General features: G+C 50.0%; 1 protein-coding gene across 8 annotated transcripts in view; it reads left to right on the top strand.

The window, feature by feature from the left end:
- Positions 1 to 24,248, top strand: part of SLC2A9 (solute carrier family 2 member 9) — a 232,815-nt gene that overhangs the window by 98,031 nt on the left and 110,536 nt on the right. The gene's annotated exons all lie outside the window — the stretch shown is intronic.

Here is a 24,248-nt window from a genome sequence, read left to right as displayed (position 1 = left end):
CCCATCTGTCTGCTGTGGGTGGCCCTGAGTGGGGACACAGATCACAGTGTGGACTGAAGAAAATAGCACACCATGAGAGTTGTGAGTTGTTTTATTTGTGGCAAAATGAGGACTGCAGTCCGGGAGACAACCTCTTAGCTGGCTCTGAGAAACTGCTCCAAAAAGATATGAGGAATGTCAGTATATATGTGATTTTGGTGAAGCGGGATGCATGCGGTCAAGCATGCATGTCAGCAAAGGTTTGCTGCTAAGTCACAAGGAGCAGATGTCACCATTAATGATTTTAGTGCCTTTCTAGATGTGAGAATATGTGAGACTTTGGGCTCATAAAATCTTCTGAAAATATCTAACTATCTGAAGGCCTGTTCTGCCAGTTTTGAACAGATCACCTTATTCTTGGTTTCTGCCCTGAACTCCTTTCAGGGTGTATTGAAGGTCAGTGACTGCAGTGGCTACTGACTTAATCCTTGTAGAACCAGATGGCTGGTGACAGTTTTTCAGTTATCAATAGAGAGACCCTGAAAAAGCCAAGACAGAGCAGGATAAGACCCAGGTCTGCTCACCTCTGTGCAGTGTCTCTCCATGGCCACCTCTCAGGGGGTCCCAACCCCAGAGATGCTGCAAACACAGGTTTCTTGGTGGTTCATTCTATCCCAGCCCTCCCTCTGTTATTCTCTTCCTCACTGATCAGCTTTCCCATCAAACACAGAATAAGCCCTCGTGTCACCCCAGCATGGGGCCTCTGCACCAAGACCCAATGGAACATTCCTTCCAGCCTTTCGAGGGAGCAGAAATATACCCATTTTACAGGAGGGAAGCATGAGGCCCACATAGGGCTTGCCAGTTGTCTTCTGTAGCTTTTCTTAACCCTTTGAATGGTGAGGTGCTGAACCAGATTCAAAGCACAGCTTGAAGAATCAGAGGCATTTCTACAGAGCCCAGAAAAGGCAAAATGATTTTGCCTGGAGACAGACAATGTAAAGTGAACAACAGGATCCCCATTCTTTTAGTTTTATTAAACAAGACATGGTCAAGAGCGCCATGGTTCAGCACAAGGGCTGGGAGTAACTAGTCCTGCCTTCACATCCCAGCTCTGCAGTCTGACCTCGACCTGTTCTTTTTACTGTTCCGATTCTCAGAATCGACATCTGTAAAAAGAAATGATATAAACTTCCCCTATGGGCTTCTTGTAGGGATTAAAGTAGATATCTATATCTATGTCTGTATCTATATTTGGTCCACAGTATTATCTGCTGTCATCATTACTGAGCTCTCTGTCCATTTTCTTATTATCCGTGCCATGTCCTCTAATCTAAATTTCCCTAATGTCCACATCCAAGAAAAAAAAATTAAGAATTATATGTAGTCCTTAGTTTACTATAATTTGTGCAAAATAAATCTAAAATTTAAAGTCCAAATAACCTAAGTGTCTTCTGAGTTGACAGATGTTGTGATGAAATATTAATCACCCCCTATGTTCGTCCATGGGCTTCCCTGGTGGCTCAGAGGTTAAAGCGTCTGCCTGCAATGTGGGAGACCTGGTTCAATCCCTGGGTTGGGAAGATCCCCTGGAGAAGGAAATGGCAACCCACTACAGTATTCTTGCCTGGAGAATCCCATGGATGGAGGGCCTGGTGGGCTGCAGTCCATGGGGTTGCAGAGTCGGACACGACTGAGCGACTTCACTGTACTCTGCTATGTTTGTCCAGCAGTTTTTGGTTTGGATCTATTTTTGCATTTACAACATTTTCATGAGATCAGAGAACGTTATCATTACCTTCACTTTTTAGATGAAGAAACAGAGGCCCACAGGGGTGAAGCGACTTCTCCAAGGCTGTGCTTATATGGTTTCTGGTTTCTAGAGGCCTTTAAAAACTGATGGAGAGGACAGATCTTTCTTCTGTAGAGTGCCCACATACACAAAATTTGTGGAGCTTGGTGTTGGGGATGGGACTTGATCCCTCTCCCCTAGAAGCCCACAGAGGACCCTGGTTAATGCTCCATCCCCATCTCACAGCCAGCTAGTGATAAAAGAAGGATTGAAACCTGAAGATGACTGTCCTCCCTTCTCTCACACACACAGAGGGACACGGATGGGTAGTGGGGTCCGTGGGGAGGCAAACTATCCAAAAGTCAGGCTTCAGGAAAGCAGGCTGATGGTCAGATGGAGGAGGCTCTGGAGTAAAAAGAAGGCAGTTGAGAAAGAGCCAATGGGATCTGACTACGAAAAGCAACTGGATTATAGATAGTTATTGTTCAGTCGCTAAGTCGTGTCCGATCCTCTGCTACCCCATGGACGGCAGCACGCCAGGCTCCTCTGCTTTCCGCTATCTCCCGAAGTTTGCTCAAATTCATATCCATTGAGTCGGTGATGCTATCTAACCCTCTCATTCCCCGCACCCCCTTCTCCTTTTGCCTTCAATCTTTCCCAGCTGTTAGAAGGTAGCAATTCCTCCAGCTTGATCTCCTGGCATGCAAGGACGTCCATCCACCCATCTGGCTCCACTGGGGAGAAACTCTTGGGAAATGCTCCAATTAAGTACAGTTGGAATGGGCAGTGCATGCGAATGCCCGACAGTGAAAAAGGTTTAAAAGATTTATTTCAAAGCACAGCAGGGAGTGAGAGAGGCCAATGGTAAAAAAAAAAAAAAAAAAGATAAATATTACATGTGCGCTTTATAAAAAGGACAAAAATGTTGGCCTTGGGTTGAAACAGAATATTGAAATCTGCATCTGTACTAATATTAATAAAAGTGCTCATTTCACTCCAGGCATTCAGCAATCATAGCTATTTATTGTGCTGGGTGCTCTGCCAGGAGAAAAGGAGAAGGGGACAAAAGATAGCCTTCCCGCTCCCCAGGAGGTAACAGGGACACCTAGGTATGGGCCATGCACACTCCTAATTAATGGCTCATCCACATTGAGAACTAGTTCATTCTCAGCACTTCAGGTGTATTAGATTGTTAATCCCTCCTTACCGTAGAAAGTAGATCATATTATTTCCATGGGAGAGCTTAGATAAAGACACAGAGCTAGCAAATGCCAGCCCTGCGGTTTGAACTCTGACAGTCTTGCTCTGGCTCCTACGTGCATAAACAAAGCACTCTTATCTCTGAGCACCTTGTTTGGCACCACGGGAAATATACCTGGCCTGGTCTGTGGGCAGGGGTGGGGCCAGGGGCGGGGCCAGGGGGCGTGGCTTATGTGTTCTGCCCACCCCTTTGTGGTGTTGAGCACAGGGGCCATGCTTGGTACCCTGTGTTTGCTTCTGACTTCCTGTTTTTGCTCCAGCTCTTCAGAAGTGGCATTTGGTCCTTTTGTATTTTGTTGTCTATAATTTGGGCTTCCCTGGCGGCTCAGCAGTAAAGAATCTGCCTGCCGGAGACATGAGAGACATGGATTTGATACCTGGGTCTGGAAGATGCCCTAGAGGAGGACATAGAAACCCACTCCAGTATTCTTGCCTGGAGAATCCCATGGATAGAGGCCACTGTCCATGGGGTCACAAAGAGTCTGGCATGACTGAAGCGACGGGGCATGCATGCGTGTCCATAATTTGCCCCAACTTCGCATGCTCTCAGTTATTTTTAGTCCCTCATAGTTTCTTTGTACCTTGTTGCTTTAGGCGAAATTTGTCCAGGTGCAAGCATTGCAGCAAAGGGTTCCAGGTCCCAGGCTGTCTTAAGAGGAGATGCAAGTATGGAACAGGCTGTTTACGCAGGCAGGGAGTTCTCATTTCTGGAGGTGTCTGAGCACTACGCAGGAGTGGGAAGAACCACTGGAAGCAGCCAGAAGGTCCAGCTCAATCAACACCCTACTCTGCTGTCCACCAACCTCCTCTAGGCCTTGGCTTCCTAATTTCTAAGAAGGGAAACATCACAACCGTCCAGCCTCTGGTTGAGACAGACAAGATCAAATACAGTGGTGTTTTGGGGAAGAGGGCTTGGCAAGCTGTGGACTGCGCACTTAAAAAGGAAATTGTCTGCTTTTGCCACGTGGATTGCTGCATGACCTTGCTTTTGAAGAAAGGGATTCTATGGTTAAAGTGATGTGATATCTTTCGCTCTGGGAATGGAGAATTTGTTTAATGTTGGGGGGAGAATCACCCCCAACTCTCTAACAAATCAATCGTCACTTATACCTGAGCTGTTCCTGTCCTTTTCCGTGACATTTCCATCATGTTTATTGGTGGTACCACCCCTGTGTTTGTGCCTTAAGCATGTTTCCTTATGACTGTTTTCTTATTATTAATGTCATGTGTGGTCAAAAGAAAAATGGCCTCCAAGTATATCCACATCCTAATTTTCAGAACCTGTGAATGTCACCTTGCATGGCATGAGGGGCTTTGCAGATGTGATCAGTTTAAGGGTCCTGTGCGTGCATGCTCAGTCGCTCAGTTGTGTCTGACTCTTTGTGACCCCATGGACTGTAGCCCATCAGACCCCTCTAGGGACAATTATTTTGGATCATCTGGATGAATCCAATGGAATCACAAGGCTCCTTATAAGTGAAAGAGGGAAGAAGAGGGTCAGGGTAGGAGAAGGAGCTGTGGTTGAAGATACAGTGCTGCCGGCTTTGAAGGTGGAGGAAGGGGCCAGGAGGCAAGGAAATGCAGGCTGCCTCTAAAGCTGGAAAAGGCCAGGGAATAGACCACCCTCTAGAGCTTCCAGGAGGAGCAGAGCTCTGATGACACCTTGATTTTAGCCCAGTGAGTCCCTTTTTGGGCCTCTGACCTCAGAACTGTTTGTACTGTTGTAAGCCTGTGAGCGTGTGCTCAGTCACTCAGTCGTATCCAATTCTTTGCGACCCCATGGACTGTAGCCCTCCAGGCTCCTCTGTCCATGGGATTTCCCAGGCAAGTATACTGGAGTGGGTTGCCATTCCATTCTCCAGGGGATCTTCCTGACCCAGGGATTGAACTCACATCTCCTGCATTGGCAGGTGGATTCTTTACCACTGAGCCACAGGGAAAGTGGTGATTTATTAGAGCAGCACAGGAAACTCAGACATCACATTAAGTAAAGAAAATCAGTTCCAGTTGAACTAGGACTTTACCTTCATTCTGAAGACAAACCTTTTTTTACTTGAATTCTCAGAATGGTTGGACATTCTGATGGTTTCTTTTATTTTTATTTATAACAAATAACTGAGTGAAAGGTCTTCGGGAGCATGATGCTTTTAAAGCTGTTTGTTTCCCATGCACCATTTTTGCTATAATTTATCAAGTGTCCTTTCCACGCAAGGTGCTTTGTTCTCATTGTCTCCAACGTCACAAGTCTCCAGAAACTCAGAGACTTCGGGGAGGAAATCAGCACTCAGACGTTGAGAGCCTGGCCTGCAGTCCCACTCCGGCCCTGAATTCACACTAGGGCAAGGTGATGCCTTGAGTGGATGTTTACATGAATTTATGAACACGACATATACACAGAGGCAAATGTATTAGCAAACGATTGATCCATTAGTTGCTAGGTTTAAAGCCTCGAGAAATGTCCACTGCCATATTGCGATTTTCTATATTTGACCCAGAGTTGAACTCCATACATACGTCTATTGCATCAGAGAATAGTTAAATCAGTCATCGCTCATCTGAATTGAAAACTAAAAGTCCTGTCCTCCAGCCAACTTGATTCACTTACGTAACAAACAATTATGATTGTAGCATTATGAAAGCATGCTTAGTACATAATGCTTTGTGGGGAAAACTAGAACATAAAATAAGCCCATGTGATCACAAAAGTGTGGACATAATAGAGATAAGTAGGGCAGGAAGCCATAAAGAATGCTGAGCACTGAAGAATTGATGCTTTCAAATTGTGGTGCTGGTGGAGACTCTTGAGAGTCCCTTGAACTGCAAGGAGTTCAAGCCAGTCAATTCCAAAGCAAATCAGTCCTAAATAGTCATTGAAAGGACTGATGCTGAAGCTAAAGCTCCAATACTTTGGCCACCTGATGTGAAGAGTCAACTTATTGGAAAAGACCCTGATGCTGGGAAAGATTGAGGGCAGGAGGAGAAGAGGGTGACAGAGGATGAGATGGTTAGATGGCATCACTGACTCGATGGACATGAGTTTGAGCAAGCTCTGGAAGATAGTGAAGGACAGGGAAGCCTGGCGTGCTGCAGTTTATGGGGTCACAAAGAGTCAGACACGACTCAGTAACTAAACAACAACAAAGGCAGGAAGGGGAGAAGGCAGACCTAGGTGGAGATTAGTGAGAGAGCTGTGCTCTGTGCTCTGTGCGCTCTTGATAAGGGAGGATGCATGATGTGAGCTGGTCCTCCTGCAGCCTCCAGCCCCACAAATGCATCCACCAAAACCCATGCCAAGTCCAGAAATGACCATCCAAGGTACCAAGGTGCCCAAGGAAACCCTGGGTAGTCAGCCCCTCCCAGACCCTGCTCTTGCCTGGCAGGTCCTGGCCACGCTATGTCCATCTGGAGACACTGGAGAGGTCTCCGGAGGGGCAGGTGAGTGCCCTGGGCTCACACTTGTCAACTGAAGGATGGTGCCACCTCCCAGACCTGGCAGAGGGATGTGGCAGGGGAAGGAGACGTCTTACCTCTGCCCCGTGCAGCACAGTCACCTGCTCTTGGAAGACCCTCCCCTGTTGTCACTCTGCTTCATCTTCATGATGTGGCCATGATGAGTGACCTCGAACCTCTCCCCACCTCGCCCCTGGAAGATCGGTCCTCCAGGGCTCCCCGTCCCCTGGCTGGAGAGCCTGCTGGCGGGATGGGCTACAGAGCAAAGGACTTGCAGCCCAGGGAGCCTGGCACCTCCCTTCAGAACACCCAAGGGTCCACAGTGGGCAGCAGAACAGCTCAGAAAACACCTCGTAAAAGCCCGGTTTCCCAGAGCACAAGGCACATTTTCATTCCAAACAGCGAGAGACTGGAGTCAGACACAACACCACTTTACCTTTGTTTTTCTGTTTTTTTGCACAGATTAGTTTTTACATTTTTGTGCATTTTTAAAAAGTTACACTCCATTAGAAGTTACTACAAAATAGTGGCTCTGTTCCCTGTGTTGCACAGTACATCCCTAGAGCCATACACCTAATAGCTTGTACCTCCATCCCACCACCTCTGGGAGGGCCCATCAGGGGAGGAGAGCTCTGTCTACCCCTGACTGAGATGCAGGTTCAATCCGTGGGTCGGGAAGATCCCCTGGAGGAGGAAATGGCCACCCAATCCAATATTCTTGCCTGGAAAATCCCAAGGACAGAGGAGCCTGGCAGGTTACAGTCTATGGGGTCTCAAAGAGTCAGATGTGACTAAGTGACTGAGCATGCACACATGCACACACGGAGTCAGACAGTATTTGTCTTTCTCTCTCTGCCTTATCTCACTAAGCATAACGTCCTCCAAGTCCATCCATGTTCCTGCAAATGGCAACATTTCCTTCTTTTTTATGGCTGAGTAGTATTCCACTGTGCATAGGTACCACATCTTCATCCATTCATCTGTTGATGGACATATGGGTCGTTTCCACACTTTGGCTATTGTAAATAAGTCTGCTGGGAGCACTGGAGTGCATGTACCTTTACAAAGTCATGTTTTCTTTTTTTTTTTGGATATATACCCAGGGGTGGGATTGTTGGGCCACTTGGTAGTTCTACTTTTAGTTTTTTGAGAAACCTCCACATTCTTTTCCTCAGTGATTACACCGATTTACATTCCCATCAACAGTTTATAAGGGTTCCCTTTTCTCCACAGCCTCACCAACCGTTGCTATTTTATACTCACTTTACTTTTGGAGGTTCATGGAAGGTTCCAGCAAGCAGAGGATGTTTTCAACATCACGCCTGTGGTTGGTGCCATCTGTGGGTAGCCCCTGGGTCTCCTGGGGGTCTCCATGCCCCTCAGCACTGGGAGGAATTGCCTGTGCCCCCATTGTACTGCATGGGGACTTTCAAAGCCCCCTTCAAATGTCTCTGAAGTCCAGAGTGCTCTGGAAGTTGAGCCATCTTGGGCACCAGGACGCTTGCTTGCTGTCTTGTTACGCTTGTAACCTTGTTACCCTCTGAGCGTAACAGCCCCAACTTGAACTTCAGCACCCACTTTGGGTTTCCCCAAACAGCATTGCAGCAGTCACGCCCCTGATCACTGGAGGGTTTCCAGAGGGGCTCGATGCCTAAGGTGCCTGACTTCCTGCCTCCCACCAGCCTCTGCTCTCCCCTCTCACCTCCGCTCATCCCCTCTGCCTGCTCAGAGGACCCCCAAGCTCCAATTTCCTCTCCTTCTAGCATGTGGAGCAGCCTTTCTCCTTTCTGGAGCTGAAAGCACCTGCCATGCAAACGTTCAGCAAACCCCTTTTCCTCCAGACACTTATCAAAATATTTTTCTCAGCCAAGACAGTTCTTTCCTTGAGAGACATTTTGGTGTCAGCCGCTAAGTTAAAACATGCTTTTCTTTCCTTCTTTATACCAGTAATATCACCGCAGCTCTTTGAGACTCCTGGGCTCTGTGGAAGCCATGGTGTGTAGACTCAGGTGGGGACAGGTTCCAGGCTCTGCTTCCCCACATGGTAGCCCTATGAGCTCAGGCAGTTGCCCATCATTTTGGGTGAGGCTCAGTTTTCTCATCTGTGAAATGGGAATAGCACAAATGCCTATCTCCAGGAACCGGAAGGATGATGAAATAAGATCATGGATTGGAGAACACTTTGCAGCCTGCAAAAAGTCTGTAGCAACATCAGCTGCAGTCACCATAATCATGTGGCTAAAATCAGTCAATCAACAAACACCGTTTATCAAGTAGGTCCTTGTCCAGGAAGGGAAAGAAAGAACTGCCCATAGAGGCCACAAGCATCCAGACTGAGACTTTGAGGTCACACAGAGAGGTCCTAGGCCCTGGGAGGAACTTCTGTCTCTAAGAGCTGTTGAGAGGCCTGGGAGAAGCCCGTCTTGTTGAAGATACTTATCCTTTCTTCTTGCCCAGCTTATTCCTACTCATGCTGGGAGGCTCTCTGCATCTCCACAGGGGCTTGGAATTCAGTGTCTGGACCACTGCCCATCAGTCAGGGTCCTCTATGAAGCTGACACCAGGTGGACCAGCGAGCGGGCCTTGATTGGTTTGAGTGCCTGTGTAGGGAATGCGGAGGTAGAGAGACTACAGACGTGGGACCAGCCCAGCCTGCAGTGCAGAAACCAGGTTCGGGGCTTGGGCAGAAGAGTCCTGGGTGCTGTGCAGAACAGAGAAGACTCAGCAAGGCTCTGACACCTCCTCCAGCAAACGTCAGCCCCAGAGGGGCCCCATGTGCCAGGAACAAGGCTGCCTCAGTTCCCCAGCCATGTTCCAGCTGCTGTGAGCAGCGTCCAAAGCCTGGAGTGACATCCGGGGTGAGGGCTTGCAGAGCACAGCGTCTGTCGCCCTTGGTCAGGTCCAGCCCTGTAACTGGGGCTCTGTGGGTACGTCCTCCTGCCACTACAATGAGGGAGGCCAAGTGGCTCTAGAAGGGCACCCTCAGTGGAGGAGGGAGATGGAGTGACGTCTTCCTGGGGGCCCCAGGCTGGTCAGAGCTCTCCAGAGGAACAGAACCAGTATGGTGTATGCGTATGTGCGTGTGCGTGTGAGTATGTATGTGTGTGTGTGTGTGTGTGTGTGTGTGTAGAGGCAGAGAGAGAAATTCAGTTTAAGCAGTCAGTGCACGTGTTTGTGGGGCCTGGCAAATCCATCTGCTGAGTGGGCTGGAGACAGGGAAGAACTGATGTTGCAGCTCGACTCTGGAGGCTGCTGCAGGCAAAGCTCCTTCCTCATCGGGGCCTCAGTCACTGGCTCTTAAGGCCTTCAACTGATCGGGTGGGGCCACCCAGCTTCCCAGGTGGCACTAGTGGTAAAGAACCCGCCTGCCAGTGCAGAAGATAAAAGAGACGAGCATTTAATCCCAGGGTCGGGAAGATACCTGGAGGAGGGCGTGGCAACCCACTCCCCTATTCTTGCCTTGAGAATCCCTAGGACAGAGGAGCCTGGTGGGCTACAGTCCACAAGGTTGCAAAGAATTAGACATGACTGAAGCAGTTTGGCACACATGGACACACACACCCGGATTCCAGAGAATCATCTGCTTCCTCCAGGGGTCTAACTGATGTGAATGTTACACCATGACATCTAGACAGGTGTTTGACCAAACACCTGCTTTCTGTGGCTCAGCCAAGGTGACACACAACACTGACCATCGCAGCCCCACCCTGTCCCTTACACCCACAGTCATCTCACCCTGGGACTGATGACACTGTAGGGTCACCTGCTGTTAAATGAGTCTCCCTCCTGCCCCCCCCCCACACACACACAGGACAGGGACCGCCTGCGTCTCCTTCAGGGCTGTGCTTCCTCCGCTATCCCCTCCGCTATCCCCTCCTCCGTATTCAGCCCATTTCACTTATTTAAAAAGATACGAAAACATATCAAGGCCCTGAAAATGTGGTACAAGGTGCGGAAGACCATTCACTTGTGAAAGTCATTAACAATGGTAAAGAGAAGTGAAGTGAAGTGAAAGTCGCTCAGTCGTGTCCGACTCTTTGCGACCCCATGGACTATCCATGGAATTCTCCAGGCCAGAATACTGGAGTGGGTAGCCTTTCCCTTCTCCAGGGGATCTTCTCAATCCAGGGATGGAACCCAGGTCTCCCGCATTGCGGGCAGATTCTTTACCAGCTGAGCTACCAGGGAGAACGGTGACTAACAATAGTGAGTCCTCCGGGCGAGAAGGCAGCTCAGCCTCTCCATCCCACAGCCAAGCAGCCCAACCCAAGGGGTTGGGACGCGCCATCCGCCCACACCTGACTGCTCCTGGAGCAGGGGCTCAAAAGCCAGGGCTCCTGACTCCTAGAGGGAGACTCTTGCCAGTCCCCTTTCACCTGGCATCTTTCCCCTCCAGCTCAGGGGTCTAGAAGTGCCCCATTTCTTGGGCAGGGGCGGGTACATGGGTGGCGGTGGTCCAGCAGAGGACCCCCTCTCAACACTCAAAGATGAAGAACCTGCCAGAATTCATGAATGTGCTTGGCGGGTACAGAGCACCTCCCAAAACAGCCCCCTAAGTATTCCAGAACTCATTCTTCCTACACTGGGTGTTTCATGAAAAGCAACGATGCCCTTTTTAATATTTTATGAGCCACAGAGCTCCACATCGGAAGCAGTGGAATGGAGACTTTTCATTCCTGGGCCCCAGGGACGCGTCAGCTTTGCCTGGGGGTGTGCGGGTGAGATGCGACTGGGGATGATCGGCGCTGTGACTCGGAACAGTGCGTGCATCCTCTGAGCATCCTGGCTAATCAGCTCGTGGGCATCAGTCCCGTTAAGCTGTTATAGACAGCAGGCACTGAGAGAGACCCCAGGATCCAGAGTTACACCCTGGCTGGTATCAGGCACCCTGGGCCTGCTGTGCTGCATCCCTGAGCTATGGTTTCTCCCCCTGTGTAATCAGGATGGACAAGATGCTTCCTCTAGGCTGGTCCAGCTGCAGGCTCTGTGGTCAGGCTCCGGCACGTTGGGGCAGGAGCTTGTACTGGGCCCTGGGCTCCTGGAAAACAGGCCCTCAGGGTCTGCTACCACCCACGGGCTCACACTACAGGGCGGTCACAAGTGTGACTGCTGGAGTGTCCTGCTCCCCACCCAAGGAACTGTTCGATGGCACGGAATAAAATGTGTGCTAGTGTGGGAAGCAAAGGAATGGTCCTCTGCCTCCGAAAGGTGCTCATGTATTACTTCCCAGAACCTGTGATCAGGTTAGGCTACATGACAAGGGAATGAGGAAGGCAGGTGGAGTGAAGATGGCTCCTTAACTGACTCTGAGATGGAGAGAGTACCTGGGGTTATCCACCAGGACTCAGTGGAATCACAAGGATTGTTCTAAGGGGAAAAGGAAGACAGAAGAGAGAAAACCAGACAGCTGCATGAGAAGGTTTGGGCCCAAGGCTGCTGGCCTTGAAGATGGAGGAAGAGGCCATGAGACAAGGAGAGCAGGCAGACTATAGAAACCGGAAGAGACAAAGCACGGACGTTCCCCTAGAGCCTCAGAAGGAACTCAGCCCTGATGACACATTGCTTGTGGTCCACGGAAGCCGCTTTCAGATTCTGACCTCCAGAACTGTAAGATGATGCTTTGGCATTGTTGTAAGCCACGGCTTGTGGTAACTTGTTACAGCAGCCACAGGAAATTAACAGAGATGTGTTTACTGAATCCATTGTCTTAACCCTCACCAAAAAAACAAAAGCCTACAGTGTTTCCATGCATGTGCTCAGTGGTGTCTGACTCTTTGTGATCCCATGGACTATATAGCCCAACAGCCTCCTCTGTCTGTGGAAATTCCCAGGCAAGAATACTGGACTGCGTTGCCATTCCCTCCTCCAGGGTGTCTTCTTGACCCAGGGATCAAACCTGCGTCTCCTGCGTTGGCAGGTAGATTCTTTACCACCGCACCACTGGGAGGTCCTGCAAGGCTTCTACTCCTTATTATGCAGATGGGACGACTAAGACTCAGAGAGATGCAGGGAGATGACATCACGGTCCCTGAGCTGTTGCACTTGGAACCCAGGAGTAACAGGAACAACATTTCAGACGGAGCAGCGTGATGTAGGGCATGGCTGCCCAGGTGCTAAGCAGGGCAACAGGATGGGTCCCTCAGAGTCCTCACTCATGCTCAGACCCCAGAGCCCTCACTCCTTATTGATACCACAGGGAGACACCTGTGGCTGCAGAGCAGGGCTGCTGGCACAAATGTGGCCGATGTCATCGCCAATGGGGACACCAGAGCCTCTGTCTCTGAGGCAGAGTGGGAGCCACCACCACTCATGGCGCCAGAGGTTCAACCTGGTGCAGAAGAGTATCTTCCTTCTTCCTACCTTCTCTCCCGCATCAGCACATCTTATGAGTGGACCTTGACAAGTGGGCTAACACGGAGTCCTGGGAATGTGGAATGCACGATCGTAGCCCAGGAACACAGGAGTGATTCTAAGAGCGTGATTTGGGACTGAGTCCCAGTGGGCAGGATCTAACTCAGCTAGTAAAGGTGCGATATTCCTGGTACATGTCACCCCTGGGCCTTTGCACCTGCTCCCCCACCTGGAAGGCTCTTTCCCTAAATGTCTGCCAGCCCTGCCTCCCTCCCTTCAGCAGGTTCTCTGCTGCACTGGCATCTCTTCTAAAGCATCTTCCCAATACAGTGGCTCCAAGAGCAACGTCTCCTCCACACTGTCACTCATCCTGATTTGATTTTCTTCTTTTGCCAGAATGTTATCAATGACCAGAATTTGCCTAGTTCTAGGTTAATTGGTTTAGTATCTGTTTCCTCGGTCAAATGAAAGCTCCCTGAGGGCAGGAAATTTCCTTGTTTTCTTTGCAGAAACCCCAGCACCCAGAGCAGCACCTGGCACATAATAGATGCTCACTAAACAGTTGTTAAAAGGATGAATGAAACCAGAGTTTAGAGTGCACCTCACAGCGCAGTATGTGTCCTGGTCTCCGGAGCTCTGGACTTCTTTCACACTGGCAGTTGCTCGTGGCGGTTGGAGGGAGGTTGACCTGTCCCGGAAACGTGAAGGAGAAGAAGGTTAAGCGGGGGAGACAGGGATGAGGGTGCTGTAGGATGCAGACCAGCCGTTTTCACCAGGGAGATGTTTCAGAGAGTCTCTTTGGCCCTTCTGATGTTTTTGCCTTGATAGTTTCTTCTTCTGTACCTAAGAAGTCTGCCTCAGGGTAGATTTTCCAGGTCAAAGCGAAGCACGTGTGTTTGTACAAAGTCACCTAATTTGGAGACTGCTTGTAGCCTCTCACAGTGGCAGGAAAACTCTGCAGGCAGGGATGTCTGAACATGTGCTGAGATGGACAGAACCAGACGTGGAATGTTGATGAAGTGTTCAGGAAAGGCCCCAGCTCAAAGTGGTCGTGCTGAGACATGGAGACTGATATACAATCTGAAAGCCACTCTTCCCTGAAGTCAAATTCCTAGCACTTGTAACTGAGATGAGGGCTCACAGAAGGCTAGCTTTTGGTGTCTAGAAGATGTTCAGTAAATGTGCACTGAATGTTGTTCAGTCGCTAAGTTGTTTCCGACTCTTTATGACCCCATAGACTGCAGCCACGTGAGTTTTTCTGTTGTTCACCATCTCCTGGAGTTTGCTCAAACTCATGTCCACTGAGTGAGTGATGCCATCCAACCATCTCATCCTCTGTCGTCCCCTCCTCCTCCTGCCTTCAATCTTTCCCAGCATCAGGGTCTTTTCCAGTGAGTCGGCTGTTCACATCAGGTGCAAAAGTTTTGGAGTTTCAGCTTCAGCATTAGTCTTTCCAATGAATACTCAGGACTGATTTACCTTAGGATAGACTGGTTGGATCTCCTCACAGTCCAAGGGACTCTCAAGAGTCTTCTCCAACATCACAGTTCAAAAGCATCAATTCTTCAGCACTCAGTTTTCTTTTTGGTCCAACTCTCACATCTGTACATGGCTACTGGAAAAACCATAGCTTTGACTGTATGGACCTTTGTTGGCAAAGCAATGTCTCTGCTTTTTAATACACTGTCCTGAGGAAATAAACATGGCCTGCCTGAAGCACAGGTGCACAGGTGGAGGAGGTCCTAACTCCGTGCAATGACCCGAGAGAAAGGAGGAGGGCTGGCGCGCGCTAAGGACCTGCGGCACCTGTCCTGTCCCCATGGCTCGCCTGTTACACCCCTCCCCACCTACGAGATCTGAGTTCTCACTCCCATTTTACAGGTCAGAAAACAGAGACTTGGGGAGGTTGGTACAACCTACCAAAAGTCACTCAGTAAGTGCTGGGGCCAGTTCTTACACCCAAGTTTGTCTTGGTCTATAAAACCACAGAATCTGGGATCTACACAGGTGACTGAAAAGCAGGAGGACAGAGTTTGGCTCAAACAGAATGCCTCTGGGGGAGAGTAGCTGAGCTCAGCCTAGACCCTCCTCCAGTCTCAGGGATTAGAAATGAGCCATGCCAATACAGGTGACGTGAGAGATGTGGGTTCAGTCCCTGAGTGGGGAAGATCCCCTGGAGGAGGGCACAGCAACCCACTCCAGGATTCTTGCCTAGAGAATCCCATGGACAGAGGAGCCTGGTGGGCTACACAGTCCATGAGGTCGCAAAGAGTCGAACACAACTGAAGCGACTTGGCACAAACACAGTGCCTGCTTTTTGCAGACAGCAGAGGCGTGAACGCCTGGCCGGAGGCCCTGGGCAAGTCAGTGTCTGAGCTGGAACCAGGCTCTTTCTCCTGGCCTGTGTCCATGGGGCTCTCACTGCCCCTCCCCATCCCCGAAGGAGCAGGAGAAGAGCGGAGCTGCAGGCCAAGATCAGGGAAGGACCAGCCCAAACCTGACGGTGCCCCCGTGGTTCTAACCTGCTAGACAAGCATGATCGTCCTGCCACTAGCTTTTTGCTCCCATGTCAGTGGTTTATAGGAGCAGGAGTGGCACTGACTTTTACAAGCCCTTGTACTGGCATGTGGGACACTGAGCACCGCAGCGCTGCGAGGGCGTCTGCACGCAGGTCCTCGTAGAGATGAAGAAGCCAGGGGTTCAAGGTCAAGTGGCCTCACCACACCACCCACTAGAGGCTTCGTTTTCCTCTCTTGATTACGTATTAGAACTCCATCTTTCACTTTATAGACATCAAGGAGAAAATTGAGGCAGCTTAGATAGCAAGCAAGCACGTGTGTGTGTGTGTGTGTGTGTGTACTCACTTGTGTCTGTGTGTGTTACAGATGGAACTCAGGGCCCTGGAAGGAGAATGAAGAACCTCTGTAGGTTTTGCAGAGCTGCAGAGAGGTAGCACGCCGTGGAGGTTAGGAGCTTAGTTTTTCTGAGCCAGACTGCTGGGGTTCATACACCTACATTGCCATTTCCTGGTTGTAAGTGTGTTAGTTGGTCAGTCGTGTCTGACTCTTTGCAACCTTGTGGACTGTAGCCCGATAGGATCCTCTGTCCATAGGATTTCCCAGGCAAGAATATGGGAGTGTGTTGCCATTCCCTTCTCCAGGGGATCTTCCCGACCCAGGGATTGAACCCACATCTCCTGCATTGCAGGTGGACTCTTTACCATCTGAGCCACCAAGGAAGCCCAGTTGACCCTCTACACATGGGTTTGTTTCTAGGTTCTCTGTTCTATTCCATTGGTCCGTAAGAATCAAAACGAAGATCTCTAAGAGCTATTAGCATTCCTGTTCCTACTAGCACTGCAGCACGGTTTACAATAGCCAAGATATGGAAACAACCTAAATGTTCGGTTTTGAGTGAATGGATTGAGAAAATGTGATATACTTACCATGGAACATTATTCGGCCTTGCAAAAGGAGGGCATCCTATAACAGGTGACAACATGGATGGACCTCGAGGACATTAGGCTAAGTCAGATGTCAGTCACAGAAGGACAGACACCGCATGTTCTCACTTACATGAGATACGTAAAAGAGTCAAGTTCAGGGACTTCCTTGGTGGTCCAGTGGTTAAGACTACACCTTCCAGTACAGAGGGTGTGAGTTCCATCCCTGACCAGGCAGCTAAGATCCAACATGCCTTGCAGCTAGAAAACCCAAAGCACAGGACAGAAGCAATATTGTAACAAATTGCATGAAGACTCAAAAAAATAAGTGTACATCCTCTTGCGGGTTGCTACCCCTAAAATTAATTAATCAATTAATTTAATTAAACAGTCAATTTCATCCAGTCCAGCTGTGGAGTAGTGAGTGCCAGGGACTGGAGTGGGGGACGGAGAATGAGAAGCTGCTATCAACAGGCAGGAAGTCTCAGTTATGCAGTTTGAGCAAGCTCGGGCGGCACCAGGAGGCCCGCACCGTCTGTGACCTCCTCCCATCAGCATCATCTTTTGGGCCAGGCCTGCATCACCCCGTGGGCAGGGGCAGCGTAGGAGTGGAAACGCCAGCTCTCCTGTGTGATGTGGGTACATCCCGTGGTCCTACTGAGTCTTGGTTTCCCCCTCTGTTAACAGCGGTCAGAGCACTGATCTTGCAGGGAGGTTGTGCAGCTTCTGCTGGCCCCACTTCCATCTCCGCCCCCCCGGAGTGGTAGCAAGTTGCCTCTGGCTCCCACTCGAGAGAACGCCTTCAAGCAGAGACCCTGCCTTGTTCTTTCCTTAACGTAGTAGACCTTGGCACCTACGGCATGTCAAAGCTCTCAGAAGCCGCAGGTTAATTGAAGTGAACTGAATCTGGTTCTGGTAGCTTCTCCGCTCCGCTGTGTCTTTTCATCATCCTTTGAAGTGTGTGGAAAGAATGATCAGACGATCCAGGCTGAAACACTGACTCTTTCCTTTCTACCTGGGATCTCTGGGAGGTCTTCTAATGTCTCTGAAGCTCAGGGGGCTAAACCACACTAGGAATTGCAGCCAAGTCTGTAAGACGCCCAGCCCAGGGTCTGGCACACTGTGCCGTGCTTTGAGTCACTTCAGTCATGTCCGATTCTTTACGACTTCATGGATGGCAGCCCACCAGGCTCCTCTGTCCATGGGATTTCCCAGGCAAGAATACTGGAGTGGGTTGCCATGCCCTCCTCCAGGGCATCTTCCCCACCCAGGGGTTGAACCCATATCTCCTGCATCTCCTGCATTGCAGGTGGATTCTTTACCACTGAGCCACCAGGGAAACCCCCTGGCACACAATGCTGCTGCTGCTGCTAAGTCGCTTCAGTCGCGTCCAACTCTGTGGGACCCCATAGACGGTAGCCCACCAGGCTCCCCCGCCCCTGGGATTCTCCAGGCAAGAACACTGGAGTGGGTTGCCATTTCCTTCTCCAATGCATGAAAGTGAAAAGTGAAAAGTGAAAGTGAAGTCGCTCAGTCGTGTCTGACTCTTAGTGACCCCATGGACTGCAGCCCACCAGGCTCCTCCATCCATGGGATTTTCCAGGCAAGTGTACTGGAGTGGCTATTCTAAATATATGATAATTACAACAAAACCAATATTTACTGCTGGTCTTATTTCTTCACAAACTACATGAGAAAGCATAGGGAGGGAATTCCAACCTCCACCCTAAGGATCTTTTCATACTTCCTACTTTTTGCTTCCTCTTGTATCTAAAGTTATTAGGTAGCACATCATCTTCAATTTACTTCTTCAAATATGCTAGGTGTTCTATTGAAAATCCCTTCTTCATTTGATTGGGTATGCTGCTGCTGCTAAGTCGCTTCAGTCGTGTCCGACTCTGTGCGACCCCATAGACGGTAGCCCACCAGGCTCCCCGTCCCTGGGATTCTCCAGGCAAGAACACTGGAGTGGGTTGCCATTTCCTTCTCCAATGCATGAAAGTGAGAAATGAAAGTGAAGTCGCTCAGTCGTGTCCGACTCTTCGCGACCCCATGGACTGCAGCCTACCAGGCTCCTCCATCCATGGGATTCTCCAGGCAAAAGTACTGGAGTGGGGTGCCATTGCCTTCTCCGCTGGCACACAATAGGTGCACAATAAATGTTCGCCACCTCGCCCCTGGTTGGTGTTCTGAGTCCCCTCGAGTAAAGGCCAGTCTTTAACTGGTACAAGAATTAATTGCAAAATGCTTCCCACTCCCAGCCCGAGAGTTGACCATGCCCCCAGAGGGGTTTTTTTCCAGGTGGGAAATGAAAATTCTCGCTCCTTTTTCAAGGTCTTGGGAGTTAGCGATTAGAACACAGAGGACATATGAAAGAGAGGTGAATCCTGAGAAGCAAGGGTGGGTGGGAGGCTGAGCCGGAGGGGAAGCTCTGGGGCAGACAGGTGAGTTGTTTAAGTGGCTTGGGGATTCAGGAAGATGGACTCCTCTGGGAGGGTTGTCTTCCATAGAGAATGACTTTTGGAAATGACTCACAGATTAGTCGTTTCTAAAGCCCTCTCCTCTCTCTCCACAGACAGCTAGTTACAACTGTGTGTGTCCGTCTCAATCCCTGCCCCCCACCACCACCCAGATGTGTCTCCCCCCTCCCATGGAACCTGCACACTTCTGGGTTTGTGTGCTTGTGTTTAGAGACTTTTTCCCCCTTCCCATCTTCCTGTTTAAGGCCTGGGGTCCTCCCACAACATCTCCAACGGGTGGTCATCAGGCCTCTCCTTGCACACCTCCAGGGATGGGGAACTCACTGCTCGAGAGACCACCCAGCCTACCCTGGAACACATCAATCCAACAGTTCTTTCTTGTGGTGAGCTGATATCCCATTCATTACAGCTCTGCCCTTAGTCCTGGTCTGACTCTGGGCCAAGGAGAATAAGACCAACCCCAGCCACACACAGGCTTCTCCCTCAGAGCCCCCTCTCCTCTGGACTAAAGTGAAAGTGAAAGTCGCTCAGTCGTGTCTGACTCTTTGTGACCCCATGGGCTATACAGTCCATGGAATTCTCCAGGCCAGAATACTGGAGTGGGTAGCCTTTCCCTTCTCCAGGGGATCTTCCCAACCCAGGGATCAAAGCCAGGTCTCCCGCGTTGCAGGCATATTCTTTACCATCAGAGCCGCCAGAGAAGCCCAACTCATCAGCAAATGTGAGTAGGGTCCAGTTACATTTTTCCAGCATGGTTTGAGCACCTGCTGCATACCAGGCCCTGAATGAGACCCAGTCTCTGGCACGATGTGTCATAAGCTGCACACCAGTATCAGGGCCTGCCCTGGAGCTGGTGGGACTCCGGTGATGACAGAGGCAGCAGTGGTGGCCATTAACCAGCTGCAGGGCACCCCTGTCAGCACGGCGCATGATCTGTACCCTGGCATGGACGCCTGCCCCTGTGAGTGGGATCCCTGCTCCAGAGGCTGATCGCAGGCCTTCACCTAAAGACCAGAGGGAAGTGATGTGGTTACTCACAGGCTCCGAGAGTGCAGCTGGTACATTTCCATCTTCCCAGCTGTCTTTTGGCTGTCCTCACAGAATCACCGGAAGATGTTGCCTTTTCATATTTTAACAACCAAAATTTAGGAAAACTCACTGAAACTCTTCTTCTGGAATATTTTCAAAGAGAAATAATTTTTTTTAATGTTTGCAAATTTTTTTTTACTGAGCAGATTTGAGCGTTTGAATAGGTGACCTATGTCCATCAGTTTGGTTTCCAAGCCACAAGGTGATAGAAGCATTTCCAAACATCTTTTTTCATAGAACAACTTCCATCAAAAAGTTGCTACTCTCACTCTTGTGTTAAAAATGTCACCTTACCTTGAAAAGATAGATTGCTTCTGTCTTGTCTTTTAAGACTTTCTGCCAGGCCGCCTCCTGTCACAGCCACGGGAGCTGACAACAGGCTTGTGCCTGGAGCGAGGTGGCAGGTCTGCTGTTCTGTCTTTGTGCTGCCTTTGTTCATTTTATCTTTAATCTGTCATTTCTTTGGAGGATTCTTTATCAGCTGCCTGTACATTTGTCATGGTTGAAAGTGAAAGTTGCTCAGTTGTGTCCAACTCTTGGTGACCCCATGCGCTATACAGTCCATGGAACTCTCCAGGCCAGAATACTGGAGTGGGTAGCCTTTCCCTTCTCCAGAAGATCTTTCCAACCCAGGATCCAACCCAGGTCTCCCGCATTGCAGGCGGATTCTTTACCAGCTGAGCCACAAGGGAAGCCCAAGAATACTGGAGTGGGTAGCCTATCTCCTTGTCATGGTTGATTCTGTTAAAACGGAAAACTACCCTTCTCAGATCCACTAACCAGTAAATTACACACGTAACTTTAATATATCACTCTGCACCAAAAACAAAGGAAGACGAAGGGCTGACAGCTCCAGTGATTGGCGGAGCCCTCACGCCCCTTCACCTGGGCCGTGTGAAAACTCCAGGGTTGGTCCATGTTGAAATGTTATAAAACTACAACATAAGTTCCAGTATTTTTTACTACCCCTACTGTGGATCCTACTACTGTCAATAATAAAAAGGAACCAAACCTAAATTAAAAACCCAGTGATTTCCTCCTCTTAAATACTAATACAGTGGGAAAAGCCACGTATCGATGAAACCTCTCTTTTTAGAAGCGCCGAGGCCCACGCTGTGCTGAGTTCAGTGCGCTTCCTTACCTGCGACTGCAAAGGCCATCACCCTGGGCTCCCCAGAAAATCCCTTGGCCTGCCTTGTCCCAGGGCCCCTCCGGATCATGAGAACATGTTCTCCAGATTGTTCTGTGCTTTGCTGTAGCATGATGTGATAAATGCTAACATAAGGTGATCACGGGTGGTTGCTGCTAGAACAAAGTACCACAAATTGGGAGGCTTTAAAGCAGCAGAAATTTATTTTCTCATTGTCCTGGAGGCCAGAGGTTCAAAATCAAGGTGTCAACAGGACCTGCTTTCCCTGCCAGCATCTGGTGTCACCAGCAGTCCTTTGCATTCCTTGGCTTAACAGCCGCATCACTCCAACCCCTGCCTCTGCCGTCATGCGGCGGTCTCCCCGGTGTCTGTCTGTCTGTGATTCTTTTCCTCTTCCTACAAGGACGAGAGTCATATGGGATTCAGGGCCCACCCTCCTCCAGGATGACCTCAGCTTAACTGATACCACAGTTGCATCTGCAAAGATCCCTTTTCCAAATAAACCAGCTGTAGGTTAGGACTTGAACATATGTGTATGGGGCCAGAATTCAACCCACCATAGGTTAGAGTGTTTTATAGTCATTGTCAGGTTAAGATAAAAGAAGGAAGCCCCAGGAGGCTGTAGCAAGTGCCTTCTGTCGTAGTTAGTGGCCTTACAGTGCCTCCTGGTCATTAAGAGCCAGCCCCGCTTAAAGGAATACGTGAGTGCTGATGTTTAATACTGCTGGCAGCCCAGGGCTGTTCTGTCCATTTTACAGATGAGAAAACTAAGGCACAGAAATATTAAATAACTGGCCTGGCATCCGACTAGGTGAAAAGTGGTGAAGCCAGGATGGGGACTCATCCAGAGTGGCCCCAGAGTCGGGGCTCTTAAACACCACCACCCACTGTTACACAACCCGTCACAGGTGTGGTGACCTTGCGGGTGTCACCGTACCAGAGTGCCATGCCATTCCACCCCTCTGGAATCCGGGGAAAGAGATGGGTGAGGCTCCAGAGGCCTACAGGGCTCCATGGCCGACAGGCGGCAGATCTGGGGTGGCGCCCAGCTCAGCCTGTCTCCATGGCTGTCGCCTCCTCTCCACTAGACACCTGTGCCCATTTTACTCAGGGCACAGCATTTTGTGGTTATTTCAGGGCCTGAACCAGGCTGCCCTCAACCTTCAGTTCTTTCTCTGAGTTTGCCAGGCTCAGGCTCCACTTCCAGAAAGGGCATCATTGGGCTGGAAAATTTTAGGGCTGTGAGTCAGCCCTGGCCGAGAACACCTGTTTTTCTTGATATCTCTATGTTGTGGTATGAAGTGTGGGTGGGCAGGATGCGGGCTCAGCTCTCTTAGATGGTGAGGATAGGAGCTCACGGGACCACACAGCCTCCAGCTCATCACCCCTTTCCCCCATCACCCACTTCCAAATCCAGGCTCCGGCCATGAATGGTCTCCCAGACCCATCCCTTGGACACTCCTGGCACGTATTGTCCACATGGGTCCAGCTAACACGTGGCACATGAGCCAGCAGCCTGCTCTGTTGGATTCTGCTTGGTCCGTCACCCATTCTTCCCCACTGGGCAGAGAGGACAACCTCAGAATCCCCCTCAACCCCAAGTCCCAGGCAGCTGTGACCACTCAGGGAGAATCAGATGCCAGCAGAGCCCTGTCCTATATCCTCACTAACTGAGAGAGCTGGCACCAGGAAGGCCCGTGCCTGAAGCCAGGGTAAGCTTCTGGGTGAGCCCAGAGGTCCCACCCCAACATGCTCCCCAACTATTCTAGAACACCAAATAAGCACTTTCAGGACCAGGCACCCCTCCAGGTGAGGGCCCACTACCCAGTCCTTATACCCCGAGAGGCTCGCACGAGTATCATCCCTGAATTAGAGGTGAGGATGGAGTCCAGAGAGGCTGAGTGACTCTTCTGTGGCCACCCACCCAGGACGCTCCATCTAGGGCTATGTGCTTAAACCCTAGGCTTGCGACTGCATGGCCCAAGTCTGTGACCTCCATCCCTTCCAAGCTCTCCCTCCCAGATTCCTAGAAGTACTGGACAGACACATCCCCCTTTGCCCTCACTAAGTCTTTCATGATGCTGCTTTCACTCATGCCCTCTAGCTTCCCAGCGGGGTACTTGTCCCTGAAAGCGGTCGCTGATGGCACTGAGCTCCAGGCTGAGCCACGCTCCAGGCTTTGCCTGGTGCCTTGCCTACTCTGCAGGTGGTTGTCATGGTAACGTGGAGACAGAGGTGGCCTCAGCCCCAGTTTACAGTTAAGACCTAAGGCTTGAAAGATCAGGTGCTTTCCCCGTGTCCTGCAGAAAGTGGGTGGTGGTGGGGTTGAACCTACAGCTTCCTCATTTCAGTGGCTCTGCGTTGGTTTTCCTTTGGTGGCTTAAAACATCAATTTATTACCTTATAGTTCTGGAAGTCAAAACTGCAAAATAGGACTCAACAGGCTAATATCAAAGTGCTGGCAGGGCTGGGATCCTTTCTGGAGGCTCCAGGGGAGAATCATTCCTGGCCTTTTCCAGCTCATAGAGGTGGCCCGCACTCCTTGGCTCGTGACCCCTTCCTCCTTTAAAGTGCATCCCTCCTCCAACCCCTGTTTCCATGGTCACATCAGTTTCTCTCTCACTCTGACCCTCCTACCTTTCTCTTATAAGGAATCTTGTGATGACATTGGGCCCACCTAGATAATCCAGGATAACCTCCCCATCTCAAGGCCTTTACATTAATCACATATGCAGTGCCCCTTTGGCCATGAATGCTAACTTATTCACAGGTACTGGGGATTAGAATGTGGACTGACATGGGTGGTCATTCTTCTGCCTACCCCTGGCTTTTTCTGCTCTTCAAAGTGCCTCCTAAAAGACAGAGATAGGGAGTAACCTGGTGATATTTGCCTCCTCTCTGCCCAGCGCCATCCATGGAGCTCCCCTCCTGGCTCCCAGGACGTCCTGAATTTGCTCCCTCTGTGACACTGCCACGTAAAGTTAGAATCACACTTCTTGATGTACTTCTGCACAATGTTAGTTGATGCACCAGGAAACACACTTGGGAAATGTGGAACTAAACAAAATGAAATGGGTGTCTTTCTCGCGGGACTTATCAGAACCGTTACTTTTTTTGTTTTAATTTTCTTTCTTTCTTAATTTTATTATTTATTTTGGCTGTGCTGGGTCTTCATAGCTACACATAGTCTTTTTCTACTTGTGGTGCTCAGGCTTCTCTTTTTGCGAAGCACAGGCTCTAGGATGAGAGGACTTC

This window comes from Bos javanicus, chromosome 6, assembly GCF_032452875.1.
Source record: "Bos javanicus breed banteng chromosome 6, ARS-OSU_banteng_1.0, whole genome shotgun sequence".
Classification (NCBI taxonomy): Eukaryota; Metazoa; Chordata; class Mammalia; order Artiodactyla; family Bovidae; genus Bos; species Bos javanicus.
Note: the sequence above shows the minus strand (reverse complement) of the source record. Positions and strands in the feature narration are given on the sequence as shown.